The sequence below is a fragment of the Betta splendens genome, chromosome 7 (genome assembly GCF_900634795.4).
Source record: "Betta splendens chromosome 7, fBetSpl5.4, whole genome shotgun sequence".
Classification (NCBI taxonomy): domain Eukaryota; kingdom Metazoa; phylum Chordata; class Actinopteri; order Anabantiformes; family Osphronemidae; genus Betta; species Betta splendens.
Genome location: NC_040887.2, coordinates 1,039,814 through 1,061,845, shown reverse-complemented (window position 1 = coordinate 1,061,845; position 22,032 = coordinate 1,039,814). Strand labels below are relative to the sequence as shown.

General features: G+C 48.5%; 1 pseudogene; it reads left to right on the top strand.

Annotated features, from left to right (window-relative positions):
- LOC114858256 (IQ motif and SEC7 domain-containing protein 2-like) overlaps nt 1-22,032 on the top strand; it is a 75,915-nt pseudogene that overhangs the window by 33,978 nt on the left and 19,905 nt on the right.

Sequence of the window (22,032 nt, the reverse complement as noted above, 5' to 3'; positions counted from 1 at the left end):
AATCAAGGAGAAGAGGAAGAAAACAAGGAAGTAGAAGAGAATGGGAAAAAGAGAAAAGAGGCGTAAACGAGGGCGAGACAACTCTCCCGTCACTTCAAATCCTCTCAGGTTTTACACAAAGGAAGTAATTACAGAGGATGAGAGGGGGGAGAGAGGGAGGAAATGGAGAGAACATGGAGAGCAGGATGGGAGAAACAAAGGGAGGGATGAAGTAAATGAGGTAGCAGGACAGATTTAGGGAAGCAAGGACAGAAGGAAAGGAGGCGAGAGGCAGGTGTTGTCAAGGACTGACCCCATTCAGGGGGAGGAGGACCAACACGATGGTTGCTCCCAGCAGGTGGCCACATCCTTTAGGCCAATTACAGGCTGTGTTGAGATGAAGATGGAGAATGGTGAGTCGGAGGATAAAAGCTGGAGAGAAAATAATGCTTCAGAGATTAGGAGGAAGGAGGTGTGAAGCGGTTGGTGCCTCCGTCCTGCAGGTGGCGCTGCCGTTTCTCCTCCTCGTTTCATGACCAGCAGCTGTGTGTCAGCGCTTGTTACACACTTCCTGTTTGACTGTGAGCTGCACAGACTCGATGCCTGCGCGTTGGCTGCACCTTCGACACAGGTCACAGAGACCTTGGTCTCTGCTGAAGGTGAGTGTCAGGCTGCAGAAAGCCAGCAGAGCTAAACGACAAACGGCTGCTGCAGATGTCGTCGTGCTCATTTACAGCTTCTGTTCATCTCCTACTTCCTGAATGTTTTTATTTTGCACCAGCAGCAAATGACAGTGTGCCTTGTCAGCATCCGCTACCACTTTCCTTTGAGCTGCAGGATGGATGAGAGACGCAGCCGGTCCATCACAGGCGAGCGGCCGCCGCAGCGGTTCTGGTGCCGTGAGCCGCGGAGGAGAACCTCCAGCGGTTCTGGTGCCGTGACACAGACGTGCACAGGAGACGCGGGAGGGAACAGAGCTGTGCTTTCACACTTCTCTCTTGGTTGTGGGTGACTGAGATGTGACAGTCTGGATTTGTCTCTTGCTCTGGAAGCAGTCGGCATCACCTGAGACTAAAGCTTCTCCTCAGAGTCTGTTTGTTGTTTTATAGACTTTGTTTTTATTTGAACAGTCTCCTCCGTTGCATTTCCTCATTTCCTGCCTCAGGCTGCTGCTCATTTGCTGTAGTTTGAACTAACACAACAAAGACACCTCGAACGCAGCACCGTGTCGAGCGTTGTGTCGTTGTCGATGCTGCCGCTGTGCCCTGGAGCAACGCACAGACGCAGTCAGGGGACAGTGAACTAAAACAGAAACGAGCTCCATCCTCAGCGTCAGCTGGGACACTGTAAGTGGTTTTTAATGGGTTTGACTCCAGGATGAAAACAAGTTGGTGGCAAGTGGGAGCAAATTAAAGGGGAAGTCGTAACAGTTAAAACCAGTTTGACTTATTAGGCAGAAAGTGTAACATTTACATTAATAGAAACCAAAACCTTCAGATAAAACCAGGCACAGACTGATTTGATGATGCAACAGCCTTGATGAGCTGAAGCTGCAGACTCACAGCATGGCTTTGTTCCCCACCAGGCAGCTGTTCTCTGACCCTGAGGAGCATCAGCAGCTAAAGCAGCGCTAACAGGCTCATGTTACACGTTCAGTCTGGATGAATCAAGGGTTGGAGCTCAGGCTATGAGACTTATTCACAGTGTTCATGTATCTGTTTTACTGTCTTCATTGGCATCAGGTGCCTGTGAAGTGTTCACATACACGTGAGGAACACATTTACTTCTGTAGCCAAGTTTCCTCCAGAATATTTGTACTTTTCCTGAAAAGCAGTGTCTGTTGTCAGCTCTCAGCAGCCTAGTGTAATAAAGGCCTACATCCACTTAGCTGCCACAGGCGACGCCCCCGTCACACACCGAGAAAACAAGTACAGTTGTCCAGACCACATGCACACACACATTTATTAGACTATGAATTTATTCACAGCAGTAAAGTGTTCATTTGAAATTCCACTGATGCTGTGCTGCAGTCGCCCTCTGCTGCTGCTGGCGAACGGCCTCCTCTCTGCCAGTAAAAGGTCACACGACTTAAAGCCAAGTCATTATGCAGCCGCTGTACATGTTAAACCAACAGTTAGCGTGTAAGAAGCTGCACAAGCTCCACTACAGGACGCGCCACGTGTCAGAGCTCAGACCCAGAGCAGCTGAGGCTGGATGTGTGTGTGTGTGTGTGTGTGTGCGTGCGTTTGTTTGTGTGTGCACGTGCGTGTGCGTGCGTGTGTGTGCGCCTTTGTGTGTGTGCGCGCGTGCATGCGTGCACGTGCGTGCGTGTGTATGAGTATGTGACGCATCTACTGCCTTTGAGGTTGAACTTGGTTTCATGTCATGTCCTCACACCTACAGGGGGATCTGTGTGTTCCGCTCCATATGCTCCTCTTCACAAGCCCCTCCCACTCTGTGTGTGTGTGCTGACACCAGCAACACACACACAGAGTGACAGCGTGAAACCTGTGTTGTCATGGCAACATTTCTCTTGACTTCTGTGACCATCCCTCCTCCCTGCCTTCGGCCCCTCCCATCCTGTAACTCGGCAACCGTCGCCAAGCAACATTCTCTTCATGTCCTTTTCTTTCTCCCTAATTGTTGGAGCAAAAGTTGATTATGAGAAGCGTGAGCAAGAAAAGAATACATGATCAATGTAAATGGAAAAAAGAAGACAGGTGCATGCAAGGGCAAAATGAAAAATAAACCGGAGAAAGAAGGAAATATTAAATAAAAAAACTAGAAACAGTATATAAAAGAAGACGTAAACAGGGAAACAGAAGAAAATTAAGAAAAAGGAGAAAGAAAAAAAAATTTGGGGAAGGGAAAAAATAAAATGAAATGCAATCAAGGTGAAGAAGAACTAAGAGTGTGATAATGATAAGATGGAGAAATCAATAAGTAATAGACGAATAAGAGAGATGGATGAAAGGTAGATTAACACGAATCATCCTTTTATCTTCATCGTCTTCTTTTCCACTTTCCTTTCTTTAATCCTGATGATTTTATTTCCTCTTTCTCTTGGATGTGAAAATGCATGAGTGGAGGTGCCTTCTTACATCTGTTCCTCTTCTTCTCTCCACCTCCTTCCTTCTTGGACAGCATAATAAGAATAGAATATGATTTGCTCTTCTCCTCATATTCAGTTGTGTCAAATAGAAAAGAGAAGGACTCACGTAGACCTGATGGTTGTGAATAACACTGGACTGTAGCTGAATAAGGGATTGTCTGAGCACAGACGCTGATCGCAGAGCGCTTCCTCTTTGAAGGTGTGTCAGACACTGCCTGAACCCTCAGTTTTCACTGTTGGTTTCCGCCCTTCTGCCTGAGACTGATTCACTTTTACAGTTTACTGAGCCTCACAAACTTTGGCATTGTTTTACTCCATAATCTCCAAGTTGAATGATTCAATGAGGAGAAATGAGGGATAGAAGGAAGGAGTAGAAAGCACAGAATGGCAGGGGGTGACACGGCACCAGTTTCATTTCCTGTTTTAGTTTGATAGTTTCCGGTTTACCATGCCATCATATTCACGCTAACCTTACTTCCGGTTTCTAGTTCACGCACCTGTTTCCCATTCGTCATTACTCCCCGGACATTTAAGCACCACCTGTCACCATCGTCATTTGCCAGATCGTTGAGTCCTCTGAGTCATGTATCCAGCAATTCCTAGTTCTGAGTAATCTGTAGCCCGACCGTCTTCTGTACCTCTGACCACCGACCTCGCCTTACCCTTGCCGGCCTTGTAAGTCTCTGTCGTTACCGAACCTCGCCTGTGATTGACCTGTCTGAAGCCCGCCGATTCACGTACCTTGATCTGAGTCTTCCCGGTTATTACCTTCTGCCTGTCTGGACCCGAGTAAGCTGATCCCTGTTTTGTGTCTAAGGACTGCTGTTACCTGTGTATGACCCCGGACCGTTGTGACCTGAATTTTGGAATTAAATACCATTTTATCGCATCTCCTTGTCTCACGTCTCATCGCTGTGCATGTGGGTCCGTTCATTGCCAAAACCTGACAGGGGGCAGCCAGAGAGAGTGATGATAAATTATAAACGCTTGTCCCCAGGCTGGAGACTTACTGTGGATGCATGCATGAATGGATGGAGAGAGGGAACGGCATAAAGGAGAAGGAAGGAGAGGAAAAGAAGAAGTAGGCCAGAGCTGAATGAAAGAGGGAGACACAAGAGATGCTGGAGCGGGAAGGATGTGTGGGTCAATACATTTTGTCACCGAGCAGAGCAGAAAATTATGAAATGCCCCGCTCCCGTTGCCATGGAAACCAGGGGGAAGCATGCTTTGTTGCCCACGGTGGCTGTCCTGAGATTGAGGGACAGGTACAAGGAAGGAAAAGGAGATTCTAGCTTTACAATCAGAAAATGAGTGTAGGAATAATACAGTAATATAATAATGGTCATAATAATCAGTAATCGGACGGCACACGTCTGAACACATGCAGTTTTGGGAGCTCAGTGAGTTCACGTGTTGGTGCTGAGTCCGTTAATACCAGCACAAATCCATGTCATGGATGTCGTGTCTTCATGATCCCCGGTGTCTTTGAGGCCCCGCCCCTCCTCCCACCTGTGTCCTGATTGGCCGGCTGGCGGAGCTCTTCCTGTGCTCGTGCACCTCTGTTTAACTGTGAGGACTGCAGCAGAGAGGAGCAGTGAACAGGTCGTCTTTAAACTGAGCTGCTTTTTGCATAGTCTCCATCCGCTTGTGTCTAACGTGTCACCAGGTGGAGCAGCAGTGCTTAGCTACACAGAGGTGGAGGATGCAGATGCCTACACGTAACAGCGCCTCTCTCCTTTATCTGCTGTCAGACGCATTCTGCGTGTAGGGTTCGAAGGCTCCACGGCGGAGGATGAAGAGCTGCGGCTCCCTGTGTTTATGAAGCTCCAGTGCATGTTGCCTGCGGATCAATATGGACAAAATGCTGCAGATGAACTGTGGTTGGTCTTGTCTCGCTCTCTGTTTCTCAGACTATTTATACTGTGTTTAATCAACTCCTCATCCAGAGCAGCACCAGCATCAGAAGCTCCACAGCTACAGACGGTCTCGGTCTCTGATCGGTCGACAAGGAGTTCATGAACTGACAGCTGTGAATTTGGTTCCGTGGTCTCGTGATGTGATAAGGGCCAGCGCTCGCAGCGTCGGTAACTTGTCCTGAGTGTGAGTCCTGGCTTCATCGATTACAGCCTTAGAATCGCTAATTAAGCAGCAGGGAGGCACTGAACCTGTCTACGTCTCGCTCGGACCTGAAGCATCATGGGCAGCTGCAGTTTGGACGTTGGCCTCCATCACTGCTCCTGTGCCTGACAGCGCTCCTCCGGGGGATGTGATCAGCTGAGCTGTGACTCACAGGAAATCTGAAACCTTTGTTCGTCTGCATAACATGAGATCCTGCTAATTCAGCCCTGTGTCGTTGAGCTAAAGACTAAAAATCCTAAGACTGGACTTAAACACAAGTGGAAAGAGAACGATGGCGTTTAGAAACTGCTGGCAAAGATTAGAACTGTACAAAACATGACAAACTGCTCAGAGGTTTGAATCTGCTGCTGAAACCTATTTGCATATCAGCGGCTACAGGTTCTTTCTTATATATGCTTTACTTGTGTTTTATTAGTGTCGTAGTGTGTCAGCGTCACTATGAGGACACGCAGAAAACCCACACAGGACTATTTGCTGTGAGGTGAAGCATAGATTTACATTTAATAACATAAAGTTTTGTAGGGCGTGAAAATACAATTGCTGACTTTATAAACCGAGGTTCAGCAGCTGCTCATTAGCCGAGATGCTGCGTTTGGGAAACGACACAGCGAGTCTCAGGACTTCGGCGGTGGAAAATGAAGATAAAGCAGCTCCAGAAAGATTTAACTAACAAAAAGCGAGACCTGTGAGTCTGTTGTGTTCGCTGGAGTGGAAAGTACTGTGAAATCAGAACGTCACGCACTGTCACGCCACCAAAACAAGAGAGCTTGTGATTTGATGATGAGATGCTGATTGGCTGCAGAGAGCAGCTCCCAGGCTGCAGCTGCTGACAGAGCGAGTGACTGACAGCTGACGGCTCTGTGTTGGTGATGAGCACACGAGCCAAAACACCAGCAGCAAGTCCACCCAGACGTTCAAACGAGTGCAATGCTGTGTGCTGAGGAACGGACATGAGCCCGGACGTGTGAGCAGACGCTTCTAATCCCAGCATGTGGTTTAGCAGCCTGCAGAACATCCATGGCATGACCTGCTCCAACCAGCACCAAGGATTCGCATTTGATCTCAGTTCTACTCAGTGTATATCTATGCTGCCAGTCAGGACAGCAGCCGTCTCTGTACAGAGTTCTATAAAAGCCCACTAGTCCCACTGAGCAGCACCAGGAGCCAGAGGATGCAGCAGCTCATTCGGCCCTATTCATTTCCCATTAAAAAGCAAAACATCTGAAGCTTGGCCCGTAGAACACGGCGCCGCTGCTTTAGATGAAGCTGTCTGTTCTACAGAACTCACAGGTCCAGTCTGTGGCTCACCGTGGTCCTGCTGTACGAAATCAGCTTTTACGTCATTATCACTTCTGATGAGTCAGTCAGCATCAGTTTGGCCACGGACGCCCCACAACCACAACCCGTCCCCTCCCAGTGCTGTGTTCTGATCAACAGACTTTGCTGTTTCCTCACTGACATACTTTGGCATCTGTTGCATTAGAAAACCAGGATTTTCTGTGGTTCAGGTAAAGTAGTCGATGCATATTTGTGTTTAATGGCTTAAAGAGCGAGTTTAGGATTTGAGGGAAAACGAGAGCAGAGTGTAAACACCTACACTGAGAAGCGAGAGAGAGAGAGAGAGAGAGAGAGAAGAGAAGAGGGGAAGGTGGGATGATGATGCGTCTGTGACGAAAAGCGAGGGAAGGAGTGAAGAAACCGCGGAGCAGGAGTGAGGCAGCACTGGATGCTCGCTCAGTGTCTCCATCTCTCTCCTCCTCCTCCCTCTCCGTCGCTGTCTCTCTCCTCTCTCTCTCTCTCCATCGCTCTCTCTTTCCTCCTCTCGCTCTCTCCATTGCTCTCTCTCTCCATCGCTCTCTCTCTCTCTCTCTCTCTCTCTCTCTATCGCTCTCTCTCTCCTCCTCTCGCTCTCTCTCTCTCTCTCCATCGCTCTCTCTCTCCTCCTCTTGCTCTCTCTCTCTCCTCCTCTATCTCTCTCTCGCTCTCTCTCTCTCCTCCTCTTGCTCTCTCTCTCTCTCTCCATCGCTCTCTCTCTCTCTATCGCTCTCTCTCTCCTCCTCTCGCTCTCTCTCTCTCTCTCCATCGCTCTCTCTCTCCTCCTCTCGCTCTCTCTCTCTCCTCCTCTATCTCTCTCTCGCTCTCTCTCTCTCCTCCTCTCTCTCTCTCTCTCTCTCTCCATCACTCTCTCTCTCCTCCTCTCGCTCTCTCTCTCTCTCCATCGCTCTCTCTCTCCTCCTCTCGCTCTCTCTCTCTCCTCCTCTATCTCTCTCCATCGCTCTCTCTCTCTCCTCCTCTCGCTCTCTCTCTTTCTCTCCATCGCTCTCTCTCTCTCCTCCTCTCGCTCTCTCTCTCTCCATCGCTCTCTCTCTCCTCCTCGCTCTCTCTCTCTCCTCCTCTATCTCTCTCTCGCTCTCTCTCTGCTTCTCTGTTCGCTCTCCTCCTGCTGGTCGTTGAAGCGGCAGCGGCGTTGATCAGCAGCAACAATGTGGTGCATCAACTGCGCCTCGGACAAAACGCCCGCGATCCTGCACAACAAGCTGCTGTACTGGTAAGAGAGCAGCCAAACACGTCTGCTGCCTCCGACTCACCGAGCGAGCGGCTGCGCATCGCTGCGCTCGGCGCGTGCTGTAAATGGATGAAATGCGTCACGCGTGGGGACGTCTCTGTGTCTTTGTGAAAATGCTGATGCGGCTCCTGCTGAGCTGCTTGGTAGCGGTGCTGTTGGTGGGGCTTGTGCGCAGAGGAGGAGTTCGGTTCGGTTCGCCAGTCGTTTGCGCGCGTACTGGACCGTGCGTCTTCACCTCCCTCTCTCTCTCTCTCTCTCTCTCTCTCTCTCTCTCTCTCTCTCTCCTGTGTCCGCGCATGCAGCGTCTCTCTGCCTTTTCCTCTGTGACACAGTTGCTTCTTTAAACTTTTACAGCCGTTGAGGAACAGTCCAAATGTCAAACTTCTGCCTTGAGTTTCCCATAAAATGAGTCTTTGGCTCAGGACGTGAAGGCGCATTGTGTGAAACCCGTTTAGATCCACCTGCATCTGCAGTGAACTGATCACCAGAGCAGCGTCACACAATCTGTGTCCTTTAGCTCAAAGCTGGACGGAAGCGATGCTGAGGCTGCAGTCGGCAGGAAACCTTCACCAGAGCAACGCAGACTGGTACCGAGGCCGCATTTCACTGGATTCATTCCTTATTATGAACCACGGACACTTTTACTTGGTTGCCACCTGTGGAAACTCATTTGAGTGAATAATTCATGGTGTTCAGTATTTCTCAAGCAGCTTTAGAGATAGTAAATATTGACTCGAGATCTTTAATAATAACTGAACTTTATTAGCAATTAATCTCTGCCACAGTGCGGCGTGTACGGTGTCTTGCTCAAGGACACACCTGGTGCCAGACGCGAGGTTGACCCTGAGACCTTCTGCTTCCCAGGAAGGTTCTCCCTACTGTGCACCTAAACGGTTGATGTGAAGCTCAGGAAGCACATTAAACATAAACATGCAAATGTGTAAAGGTGAAGCAGCTCTGACTGTGTTGGCGCCTGAAGCTTCGTCCTGAGTCCTCGCTGGTGTTGAACATGTGGCGAGCAGCTCTGTTGCCTGCAGCGTGTGTGCATCCACTTTCACATGTGGTGCACTGCTCTTCATGTTGCTTCAGTCAGAGTGAAGCCCAGGCCTGTGTGGAGCGAATGCCAGGCTGCTGCAGAGACGGGACGGCCCACAGTCCATACACTGTACTGGTTCACACACACACACACACAGGACAGGACCTGACACTGGGATGGTTCTAATCTCAGGTATCAGCTGATTAGGACAAGGAGCAGAAAGCGCCTTGTCGAGCAGATCTGTCTCTGCAGAGAGTTTTCTGTCACAGTTGATGCTGGTTTGACCTGCGAGTTTTTGTCTCACACCAGGACAAAAACCAGTCTGTGTCAGACACTTCATCCAAAACTAGGTTTTTAGAAATGTAACAAACTACACAGCGCTAAATAAAAGAAGGAAATGATTCTCATCATAAAATGTGAACTGATCAACAAAGACAATATCGCTCAGCTGCTAAAATGTGAAGGTTTATGTTGTTATTCAACAGGCTTGTTAATGCCTGTTCTGTAATAAGAGTTTGAAAAATGCATTAATTATACGTGGTTCCACACTGTTTTGTTCAGAACACACTGGTGGAGCCTGTTTCCACTGTACAGCCGCTGCTCAGACACCGTGATGTAGCATCATGGAGCTTCCAGCCTGGAAGTACAGGTGGGAATCCAGCCTCCAGCCCCAGCAGAGTGGTGCTTCATTAGGGGCGGATGTGGGAGTGATGAGGAACAAAAGACATGGCCTGAGTCATGCAGGCTGCTTGGGAAGCGCTACCGAAGGAGTTGACTCAGCAGCATTGTTACTTTAATCCCACAGGAGGCTGTTGCCTGGAAACCTCCGAGCCGATTCTGACCCAACTCCTGGCACAGGCTCCGTGGGGCAGTTTGAGCCTGTGCGTCTGTTGGGGGAGCAGGGCGGACGCTGCAGGCTGCTGCGCTCATTGCACAGCATCATTAGCAACTGTATGAACGTCTTGACAGAACACACTGAGTTATTTATAGTGTCGTAGCAGCAGCGAGGCTGCAGATCGACAGATTGTCCTGAGGGAGATGTAAAGGTTCATCCTCTGGGGAGCAGGGATGTTGAATGTCAGTGCTACAGCAGATCACTCATTAGAGCTGAGTAGCTGGAACTGTGCTTATCATAGATCTGAGAAAAGACACCTGCTCGTTGTCAGAGCAGTCAGCGCCTGTTACAGTGGCCGTGGTGACACGGAGGTCCTGTCTGTTTAGGCCTGTGTGGACGCGAAGCTGTGTCCACACAAGCAACCACACGCTACAGCTTTGTAATAATTCAGCTGATTTCATGTGCCGCTGATTCTGTTTTTCTCCCTGATCTCGCTGTCGGATTTAATGGGTTTTCATTTCACATCAGGTAGAAGCCAAGTGTTAGAGAAGTGGGTGTAGCTGTTTGACACTGACTCATGCATCAGCGCATAGTGACGTCATGTCCAGCAAAGCACCAAGAATTAAGAGCCTCAGTGAAGTAGTGTCGGAGCAGCAGGTTTGACTTCTTTAGTAAAGACCTGTAGAAACTGCCATTTTGCTAAAGTGTTCTGCCGTTAACAAAATGGCTCCTAGCTAAAAACAAAACACATGAATAAGTGGTGAGCGCATTTTATACTTGACAGCAAGTCTTTCTTCTGACTTTTGTTCTTGAAAAGTTTATTTTGCATCCTTTAACTGCTGCAGTTCAGTAAAAAGCCTGAGGCTGGACCCAGCAGGACTGTAGGTCTTTATGTGAACCAAAGTAGTGGTCTCTCTGTCCCCTCAGTGTCATCTAAGCTACAGGTCGACCTGCACCACCGTCCTAAACAGGACTAAACAAGGACACAGTCTACGGCCAAGGGACAGGATCAAGCTATCAACTGGCTGTCTAGCTGACTAGTCTTCTGGTTGTCTAGTCATCTGGTTCACTAGTCACCTAGTTGTCTAGTCATCTGGTTGTCTGATTCACTAGTCGGCTGGTTGTCTATTCATCTGGTTGTCTGATTCACTAGTCATATGATTGTCTAGTCATCTGGTTCACTAGTCATATGGTTGTCTGATTCACTAGTCATCTAACTCACTTGGCACCTAGTTGTCTAGTCATCTGGTTGTCTGATTCACTAGCATCTGGTTGTCTAGTTATCTGGTTGTCTGATTCATTAGTCATCTGGTTGTCTAGTCATCTGGTTGTATGATTCACTAGTCATCTGCTTGTCTAGTCATCTGGTTGTCTGGTTCACTAGTCATCTGGTTGTCTAGTTATCTGGTTGTCTAGTCATCTGGTTGGCTGAGTCACTAGTCATCTGGTTGTCTGGTTCACTAGTCATCTGGTTGTCTAGTCATCTATTTGGCTGATTCACTAGTCATCTGGTTGTATAGTTATCTGGTTGTCTAGTCATCTGGTTGTCTAGACATCTGGTTGTCTAGTTATCTGGTTGTCTAAGTATCTGGTTGTCTAGACATCTGGTTGTCTAGTTATCTGGTTTGCTGGTTTACTAGTCATCTGGTTAACTAGTTATTAAGTTGTCTAGTTATCTACATGTAGTTGAGTCGGTGTGGTAATAACCTGAGCAGCACCACATTACATATACTAGGAATCTATGCACACATGAAGACAGGTTAAGTTGAGTCAGCTGGTGTGTTGTGCATATTCACTCTTTAATGCTGTTTCCTCAGGTCGAATGAGCCATGATGCAGCAAAAAACATCCTGCGCTATACAGTGTCAGTGAGTGAGTGAGTGAGTGAGTGAGTGAGTGAGTGAGTGAGTGAGTGAGTGAGTGAGTGAGTGAGTGAGTGAGTGAGTGAGTGGAGGCTGTGGGTGGATGAGCAGAGCTTATCAAGCCTGCTCAACTCAGATCCATGCGACCAGCTTCACTGCAGCAGTGAGAGAATCAGGCTCATGTAAACAGCCTGACACCTCCAACTGCAGCTGGCAACGCGTGCGTGCGTGCGTGCGTGCGTGCGTGCGTGCGTGCGTGCGTGCGTGCGTGCGTGCGTGCGTGTCTCCGGCTTCCCTGCGTGGCTTCAGGGATGTTTGTGTCTTAGATAATAACATTAACTCGTAATGTGCTGGCCAACACTGGCCTCGCCTGCTGTGTACTTTACCATGACTGCTGCAGCTGCTGAGGAGCAGTGAAGGCAAAGCAGCAGAGGCTCCTTGTGTAATGGAAGCCTTTCTGTCACGTGCATCTTCATCTTCACATCAAATGTCTTCCTCTTTTTCTCTCTCTGTTTCCCAGAAGCAGGTGTGAGCGAGTAAACGAGCGAGCGAGCGAGTGCGCGAGTGTCTCTCTCTGCTATCATTCAAAGGAAATAAAACTAGTAGAACAAAGTCCTGCTCTGCTAATTGTCACTGTGTGTGACCTACTTTCCAGTTTCGTGGAACTGCACCGGGATCAGTTGGACAAACCTTCAAACACTTACAGGAAACACATCCAGAATCCAAACAGTAAAATCAGGTCAGGTTCTGAATAAGTGGCTGCTGTTGAGTGTGTACTCAGACTCAGAGTCCTGGCTTGATTCATGCTCTTTAATTATGAACTGTTACTCGGTGGACTGGACCAGACTCAGGTCAGCGTTAACTAACATCTGAGCTACTGGGAGGAGATAGAGGCTCAAGAGCATGAGGTCAGATTTAATCATTGGTTGAGAAGCTTCAAACTGAACTCATCTAGAACATTCACATTGTCAATGCCCGAAGGCCCAACGGTTCTGACTGAAGGTCAAGAGGTCAACCTGCCTCTGGGTTCAGACTGTCGCTCACCCGGTCTAAGAGCACAGCCTGTTGTTTTCTGCAGGTTGTTGCTCCTTGTTCTTCTTCTTCTTGTTCTTCTTCTGACTAGTCATCTGGTTCACTAGTCACCTAGTTGTCTAGTCATCTGGTTGTCTAGTCATCTGGTTGTCTAGTTATCTGGTTGTCTGATTCACTAGTTATCTGGTTCAATAGTCATCTGGTTGTCTACTTATCTGGTTGTCTTCTGGTTGTCTAGTCATATGGTTGTCTAATTCACTAGTCATCTGGTTCACTAGTCATCTAGTTGTCTGATTCAGTAGTCATATGATTGTCTAGTCATCTGGTTCACTAGTCATATGGTTGTCTGATTCACTAGTCGGCTGGTTGTCTAGTCATCTGGTTTATTAGTCATCTGGTTCACTAGTTACCTACTGTACAGTAGTTGTCTAGTCATCTGGTTTATTAGTCATCTGGTTCACTAGTCATATGGTTGTCTATATGGACTGTCGACAGACTGTCGCTCACCCGGTCTAAGAGCACAGCCTGTTGTTTTCTGCAGGTTGTTGCTCCTTGTTCTGGCCTACACCTGAACCTGCATCTCCTGCTGCAGGGAACACTCACAGCTAGAGTTGTGAGGCAGAAACACCATCAGGCCCAAATTAGCCGTGATGTGTGCGATGAAGCTGGCGAGTAGTCTGTTTGTTGTTCATGATTTGAGGGAGTCGCCGTAACAACGTATCATAATACGTGATACACAATCATAATTGACCAGTGTGCAGCTAAACGTGGTCCAGTCTCTGACCCGAGTCACAGACCCGAATGCGGAGCTGCTCAGGTACTGTAGTTGTGTGCTTGTTTTGTAGATAGCGCTGTTTGCTGTTTCCCAGGCGGCTTTCGCTCATCGCTAGCTTCACTGGAGCTGCAGCAGATAATTAGCAGAGTGGCAGCGACCAGCCTCAGTTAAAAACAGCTCCGCTCTCAGCTCAGAAATAAACCCGAGAAGCAGCGCGGTCTGGCGCCTACGCGTACGTTGATGCGTGATGGAACAGGCGTTGTACAGGTGTAACGTGTTCATCTGAAGCGCCCTCGTCCCCATATTTTTAGCATCGTGCCATGCCCTCCTGTCCTTCCTTCCTTCTTTCCTTCCTTCCTTCCTTCCTTCCTTCCTTCCTTCCTTCCTTCCTTCCTTCCTTCCTTCCTTCCTTCCTTCCTTCCTTCCTTCCTTCCTTCCTTCCTTACTTTCCTTCCTTCCTTCCTTCCTTCCTTCCTTCCTTCCTTCCTTCCTTCCTTCCTTCCTTCCTTTCCTTCCTTTCCTTCCTTCCTTCCTTCCTTCCTTCCTTCCTTCCTTCCTTCCTTCCTTCCTTCCTTCCTTCCATCCTTCCTTCCTTCCTTCCTTCCTTCCTTCCTTCCTTCCTTCCCCCCTTCCTCCATTCTATCCATTCTTTTTTGTTTCTTTCTTCCTTTAACCTTCTGTCATTCTCACCCTCTCCCACTCCGCTCTTGGTTAGCTACATTTCATTCTCTCCCCCCCCCCCCCATTTGTCGTGCCCCCCTCCGTCCTCCTCCTTGGTCCTATCTTCATTTAACCTCCTGCGTTTCTCGGTCTGTCTTCCTGTCCTCGTCCTAACAACGCTCTCGTTCATCCCTCCACTTGTCTTTTACTTCTTCTCTCCCTCCCGTCTCATCCCTCCTGGCCAACGCCGCTCCGCCTGCTCAGCTCCCTGCCGCTGTCTCCTCGATGACCCGCGGTGGCTTTGCTGAACGGATGGCGGCCATGCTGCAGGTAGCATTTTGGCGACAGCACAGCCTGTAACAGAAGCCACAGAGTTTATTTATAGAAACAGCCAGGATCAGTCGAAACAAGCAGCCAAGACTACATCAACACCGCAGAGAGGCATTTTAAAAATCACAACCAGAGCACAAAGCACTGCAGCCAGTCATCCTGGAGTGTTTTTGCATTTTAAGCCTCCTCTCCTGTCTCAGGTGCATTTAAAATACAGAGTGAACAAATAATGAATGCAGTAGTGATTGGTTTGACATTTATGGAAATGATTTGTTATGACCTTCATGGTCTCTGAGCAACATGTTAATGCTTCATGTACAGTAAATCATGAAAAAGCTGCATCACACGAAGAAATGTAAAAATAAAGAGGACGTTTGTGTAGTTATTTGGTGGGAAGACGATGCTGAGCATGAGGACGGTGCTGTCGCATCACCTGATGGTCCTGATGCCGACTATCAGCTTCATCACAGGAAGGTTTAGCCCAAAGCAGAGAGAGTCTGAACCAGAACCAGAATGCTGCTGGCTGTTAGCATTTGTATAAACTGTTGCAGTGTGAAACATTTTGTGGATGTAAAGTATGACCCCTGGAAGTCGCCTGAATGTGTGTCTCCAAGCTGGAACGCATACCTCGGCTTGCTCCTTATGTGTGGCCACTTTCTCTCTGTCTGCCATTTCGTGCTGTCCAGGTACAGTAGCATCGTGCTCTCACCTTGTGGGTCTAGTGCTGCGGTTGCCATGGCCACTGGATCACTTCAACATCTGTCTACTCACATGAGTCTGGAATGTGCCCTTTCCTCCATTCTTCTTGTGCCTTGTTTCGTCACTGGCTTTGACCTTTGACCTTTGACCTTTCTGGTTTTCTCGTGGACCTCAGGCTTTTTGTCTCCAGGCAGCCGTCGAGCAGGAGGTGGTACATCAGTCTGTACCCACAGCCACGTCCTGATACTCACTACAACACAGCCTCATGCCTCATACAGAGGGCGGCACGGTGGTGCGGTGGGTAGCACTGTCGCCTCACAGCAAGAAGGTTCTGGGTTCGAGGCCTTTCTGTGTGGAGTTTGCACGTTCTCCCCGTGTTTGCGTGGGTTCTCTCCGGGTTCTCCGGCTCCCACAGTCCAAAGACGTGCATTAGGTTGATTGGCTGTGAGTGCGTGAGTGAATGGTTGTCTGTCTATGTGTTGCCCTGCGATGGACTGGCGACCTGTCCAGGGTGTACCCTGCCTCTTGCCCGTAGCCAGCTGGGATAGGCTCCAGCACCCCGTGACCCCGCACTAGGGAGTAAGCGGTTAAGAAAATGGATGGATGAAACATAATACAATAACATAACACACAGCAACGTATTAATGTTTGTAATAATACGTGTGATTTGAAAAGTATGAATTTGTTTACACGCTGTATCATATATGTTGTTTACATACAAACATTTGACCTGATTCTGCTGTTCTGACCCTCACACACAGACAGATCTAGTATTTGTGTCTGTCTAGCGCTTTCTAAAGAACCCATGTGGCTCCTCAGGGGCAGCTGCTGTTCTTCTCAAACACACTGAAATGAAGTTTCTTCAGTGAATTGTGTGGATTTACGGACCCGTGGTGACACAGTGAAGGCTGCAGCTGGGATTTAGTGCCACACGCACACACGGCTCTGCAGCTATGATTCATCCGGTGTCAGAGGGAGCAGAGGGCAGCGGTTCTGGACCAAGCTGAGCGGAGCTGCACAGGCTCCTGAAATAGAAGCTGCTTCGCTGCTCCAGAGCCTTGTGGCCCTTTAGACTAATGATGCTGAGTTTATTAGTGTCATCATAGTGATGCTGTTCTTACTACCTCCTATGAGTGAATGGCAAAATGAGGTCAGTGTCATGTGATAAGATAAAATGAAACCTCTGGATCCCTGAGGGGAAGTGAAGTGATGCGAGCAGCCGCGTGTGGCGACCGTCCTGGTGATTTGCCCTCAGCTGCTGTGTGGAGCTCCTTTAATGAACCCTGATGGTTTCTAACCGTGGGCCGGTGGAGCCGTAGAAGACGAATGTCTTCAGTTTGACTGATGCAGCAAACCCTGGCATAGAAAACAGCTGGTTGCTCTGAATCGCTGCGAGGTCGTACGCTTTAGAGAGGATGACTCGTCCTCAGCAGTGGTTCCCCTACCATTATGTTGGGGGGCAATTGTTAACCTTTTTGGCTTTTTTTGATAACCTTTTCTTCACATTTATAAAATAAATCTGATGGTTAGTGTTTAGTTCAGTGAGCAGTTGTGAAGTTATTGTATAGTAATCGTTCAGACGTTATAATATATTGTTATACTGTAATAAAAAACATAAACACTATGAGGTGTGTGTGTAGCCATGATCCTAGGGATAACACTGCTCAGTGGCACCATAAGTCCACTAAGGAGGATGATTCTGCTCTGCTGACACGTTTCCAGGCCTTCGCCAATGAGCTGGGGCTCAGTGAAAAGCAGAGAAGCTTTTGATTATCACTGAGGCTTTATCAGTGTAAAAAGAGCTTTGTTTTCATTAAACCAACAGGCCACAGAGCTTCATGCGGTGTGTTTGTTTTCACAGTAGCTCTGCGACAATGAAATGTTAATGCTCTGTTTGCTGAACGGAACTGCTGAGGAGGAGATAATCACTTGTAACACGGGGAGTAGGAAGAAGCTGCTCTGTTTCGTCTCATAGTGGAGACGCAGCAGCTTCACTTTGAGACTCTGGAGGTTTTGACCTTTGACCTTTGGCTGCTCATGGCAGCAAAGCAGCAGGTAGAACATACTTTTTTTTCTATTCGCACCATGTTTTCAGTTGTTTGAAAGGACTCCAACTTTATTATAAAACGCTGGCGCGACCTAAACTTTTAGCTCAGCCTCAGGCCACTTTCTTCAGTAACTCTGTTCATCATAGGAATAAATCCATAATCTGAAAGGCTTCTACAACCACCTCTATTAAAGCTGAGTTAGTCTGCTGAGGTAACTTTGATTCCTCCTGCATCAGCAGAGACTCAGGAGAGCAGCAGAGCCGCTGCCCTCAACTGTGAGACTTACAAAGCAGCACGTGGGGGAATGCAATGTAAACGTCCACCACTGAAGCAGTGAAATGCAGTCGTCTGTCACAGAATAGTGTCCTCCATATAAAGAGGTTAAGGAATTCATTGTTCTCACATCAGCTGTTTCAGCTAATCATACATGAGCTGGAGCTGAGTTATCTTCAACTGACCCACTACAGATAGAATTGTTCCGACCACTGCATCGAGCTGAAATGCTGAGCTCATTAAGGCCAAGTCAGATATTACTTGTCTGAGTTTCTGTATCTGATAATAAAAATCACTGAAACTCCCATTCGGAGCTCAAGGTTTGTCCATCACCATGACACCAAAGGAGACAACAGCTTAAGGCAGGCTTGGTTTTAAGCCTTGTTAGGCCCAGGGGTAAAGGTCAGCTCAAGGCCACAGACACCCGAGAAGCATTGCTCTGTTAAATAGATGAGAGCGTTGTTTTAGGCTTCGGGCAGAGTTTGAGTGGTTGATCAGGTGACTCACAATCGTCTGTCCAGGGAAACGAGCTGGATGGAAAACAGACTGAGTCTAGTCCATCCTTCAAAGGAGCTCATGATCAGTTAGGATGCCTGTAAACAGGGATCGGTGTGTTTGTGACAGCAAGATGAAGTCATAATTTTAAAGCCCAAACTGCTTTAAGTGTTGCACCTAAAAACAGGCCTTTAAAGTTTGTTTAGTTTTACCAGACGTTGTCTCTAAAAAGCTGTTCCAGTTCAGTTCTTCACAAAGCTCATATCAGCTCCATGTTACTGACTGTAGGAAGCATTTATTATGGGCTGAGGCACCAACATGCAGCCAGACTTTCACCAGTGATAAAGGATGAAAACCTGACCATCTGTGGGGGAGAAGACGAGAGGTGGGGATGACACACATGTATTAGCAGCTCGGTGCCTCAGGGAGAGCTGCCATTTGGTGCCACAGAAAACACACACACACACACACACACACACACACACACACACACACACACACACACACACACACACACACACACACACACACACACACGAGAAACAGACCAGTCTCTCTCCCTCCATGGTCAAACAAAGCCTGGAAAAGCTGTGTGTCACTAACACACATTTCCCAGGGTCCTCGTCGTGTCCTAATGTAGAGCGCTGCGAGCCTAGGGGGCAGAGGAGGAGCGTGGTTGCTGGTTCCAATCCCTGGGACAAGTTGGCCTCAGAGATATCCCTACTCCAGCCTGGGTCACATTATACACCAGTGTCATGGGCTCTGAGAGCTAGCTGTTCCCCTTTGTTCCCCGCTGGTTGTCTAGGTGGTGTCCTGCAAACGATGTGGGCTTTGTGGCTAATTGGAGCACTTTTTGGGGAAAACCTGGGCTGATTAGAAGAGACGGCGTCCATCCCACGTTGAACGGAGCCTCTCTGCTCTCTAGTAACATGGCCATGTTGCTTAGTCTCCCCACTCCGTGACAACTCAGAGTGGAGCCCAGGACGCAGAGTCGCAGTCTTACACGCCTCTCTGCATGTTCTCTACAGCCGCGACCCACTCTTAGTCTTAGTTATCGCATAGAGACTGTGTCTGCTCCCCGACCACATAAACTATACAAGTCACACACAAATCAAAGAGGAGTGACTTACCAGAACTTAATAAACATCAAAACAGTTCCTCTTACGGAACAAAGTAACAGTAAGCTAATAAAGTAGTAGTAGTAGTGTTTCTCCCCTGCTCTCTCTCTCTCTCCCCCACTCACCTACAGGTATCATTGGACTCAGAGCGTGTCTGTAATGGGCAGCTACAGATCCAAACATCCTGCCTGCGTCCAGTCTGTACTTTATTGTTGCTTATTGTCATTGCTTGGCTCCCCCCCTCACCCCAACCGGTCGAGGCAGATGCTCGCCCACATCCAGCCTGGTTAGCCTCCCTCTCGTTAGAGAGGGAGTTTTTCCTATCTGCTGTTGCTGTCAAATTGTAATTAAAGGCTTGCTGTATGTGGGATCTGTTGGGTTTAGTTGTATGAGGTCTTAAACCTTTCCTTGTAAAGTGCCCTAGATAACCTTGTGATTTGTCCTATATAAATAAAACTGAATTAAATTGAATTGAATTAATCTTGCATCGTGCTAAGCTAAGCTAACTTGCTGAGAGTCAGCGTGATGTCACTCACACTTTAGCATAAAAGGAGCACAGGTCCGACCGATGACCCTGAATGCACCTTGATGCAGTCCAGGGATAGGGACCGTGGTTTAGCCTCCGTCACCTCAGATCAGATTCAGCAGCAGCAGCCTGAGCAGCGACTGCAGAGCCGACAGCAGCTGTGCTGTCAGAGCTGTGTCTGCTGGAAGGAGGAACGAGCCATGAACGCATCAAGTAACACGTCATTTTATTATAGCTGGGCACACGCCAACACACTGTCCCTCAGTATGTTGAGCGTTGACCGTTAACCTGTGGTCAGAACTTGTGTGTGATGCAGCCTTCCTCTGGGTTTTGGAATGAATGAATAAAAGTTGTAACAGTTCCTGGTACGTCACAGGCTCCCAGGCAGGCGCTGTCCTGTGTTAGAGCCCACATGCTGACCTCCTGTGTGTACGATGAACAGAGCCCGTGAAAGAGATGCCCAATGAAAATGAAGCTTCATTAGCTAAGCTAAGTAGGTTCTCCATAGTCAGTATAGATTTTATTGGTAAAATGAAGCGTCCTCATAATGATGCCGTGATGTGGAGGAGGAAGCCCCAGTGTTTGTCCACAGACTCACCGCGTGTCCAGCAGCGCAGCAATGTCACAGCTCAGCACCGAGCCGCCAGACAAGGTCTCCTCAAGGTCACACCATATCCCAGCATGCAAAGCTCACCTGAGTCTGCAGTCCGCTTAGTTCAGACCAAGGCTGCATCGGGTTCACATCTGTGCCAGCGGACGTTTCACTGTATCAGCCAAGTGTTCCACAGTGTTCAAAGCCCCACGGAGCACAAATAGTTGATGGTCTGTGAGCAGGAAAACAGTCAGTGAGTCAGTGAAGAGTCAGGTCAGTGAATCATCTGGTGTCAGGCTGTGAGACTGACCACTCGCTGTCCTGTCACGCTGCTGCAGCCTCACTTCCTGTTTGGCTGGGAGACGCGCAGCGTGGATCAGATACGCATCCATCAACCTCCAAAGCACGCGTTTGTGTGTGCGTGTGTGTTTGTATGCGCGTGTCGGTGTGTGTGTGTGTCTGTGTGCGTGCGTGCGTGCATGAGTGTGTGTGTGCATGTCTGGGTGTCTGTCTGTGTGTGTGTGCGTGCGTGAGTGTGTGTGTGTGCATGTCTGCGTGTCTGTCTGTGTGTGTGTGTCTGTGCAAGTGTGTGTGTGTACGTGCGTGTGTCTGTGTGTGCGCGTGTGTGTCCTTACGTGCGTGTTGCTCGGTAACGTTGCTGTGAGTTAACCCATGTGTTGTTAGTTACTGGCCCAGAGCGACAAACAGCAACAGAGTGAGCAGGAACCAGCATGAGAAGCGTCCTGGAGCCGATCAGCGTGTTTGTCAGTGTGTGTGTGTGTGTGTGTGTGTGTGTGGTCAGCGTCATGTGGTTTCACCGGAAGAACAGGCTGCCGAGCCGAGCGCAGGCTTATATGTGAGTGCCGCTTCCCTGTGTGTTGTGGTGTGACACTGGTTCTGTTCTGGTGGTTTGCATGTCTTTGTCTGACAGCCGTGTGGAGACTGTGGTGCACAGACCCAATGTGCCTGAATGACATCACAGAAAAGACCATAATGAGTAAAGCTTAACACTAAGCCAGAATTATGTTGTACTATAAGAAACTTTGTGAAAGTTCCAGTAGGATCAGAGAAGTGGGAGGTCCAGCACCAGTGAAGGTTCTGCAGTGTGACCTCTGTATGTCCTGCTGCCAAAGGAGGATGCCAGCGCGGTGCTGAGAGCACGGGGCAGAATCCAGCAACAGAGAGAGGAGAGGAGGAGAGTAGAGAAGGAGGCAAGGAGAGAAGGAAATGAAAGGATGCAGCAGAGGATGCGACAGGAAAGTGGAAAAGACGAGGAAGCGACTGTTAGTGACATCTGGAGAAGCTTCTGCTGCAGAGCCTGGTTTATGTATGTGTGTGTGTGTGTGTGTGTGTGTGCGTGCGTGCGTGTGTGTGTGTATGTGTGTGTGTGTGTGTGTGTGTGTGTGTGTGTGTGTGTGTGTGCGTGCGTGCGCGTGTGCGTGTGTGTGTGTGTGTGTGTGCGTGTGTACTTTAAAATCCTTAAAATCTCTGTAAAATGAAAAACTGAACTTTTGCTGTAAGTTTCTGCAGGTACACACACATGTTCACCCACACACTCATGCTGTGTCTTTCACGAACACACCCACCCCACACACACACACACACGAACACACTCTCTCTGAGCCGTGACTCACCCTCGTGTGACTCAGTGTGTGTATCTTGGCAGTGCCCACGTCAGCTTCTCTGCTTCACGGGTGTCTGAGATTAACGCTGAAGAGCCTCTTTGATGATGAACACACACCTCCTCCTCCTCCTCCTCCTCTTCTCCTCTCTCATCTTCTCTCTCATCTCCTCCTCTCATCTCCTTTCTTATCATCTGTATCCATCGAACTAAGTCCGCGTTTTGGGGTGGGACATGTACGAATGTAAAATCTGGTCCAGATGAATTAAATCCGTCTATTCTGTTTCATTTCAGTTCATTTTACTCTGGTTTATTCATTCATGTTGGTTTGTTTT